The following is a 407-nucleotide window of genomic DNA, read 5'->3' as shown; positions in this document are numbered from 1 at the left end:
TTAGCTGAAGGCAATCTGGCTAACTGTAGGGATAGAACACATTCTCTGAGTGCTATGTGAGAGGCAGATCTGTACAGAGAGAAGTTATAGGCTTAGGGCAAAAGAAAAACACAAAAGGAAGCTGATAAGGATACCATTAGGACAAACTGGTGATAGGAGAGACAGATTAGGTAGCTGATGAGAGGTCTCTAATACCAACATCCTCAGGTTGTTCTTTGAATCTGAAAAGAATGAGCTGGTGAGGGCACTCTTGTCTGTTCATTTATTTATTTTTTCTTTTTCTCTTCTCTCTTTCTCTTCTTTCTTTCCCTCTCTTTTTCCTTTCTTTCTTTCTTTCTTTCTTTCTTTCTTTCTTTCTTTCTTTCTTTCTTTCTTTCTTTCTTTCTTTCTTTCTTTCTCTCTCTCTC

The sequence above is a fragment of the Mus caroli genome, chromosome 15 (assembly GCF_900094665.2).
Source record: "Mus caroli chromosome 15, CAROLI_EIJ_v1.1, whole genome shotgun sequence".
In the NCBI taxonomy this organism is placed as follows: Eukaryota; Metazoa; Chordata; class Mammalia; order Rodentia; family Muridae; genus Mus; species Mus caroli.
This window is presented reverse-complemented; position numbering follows the sequence as displayed.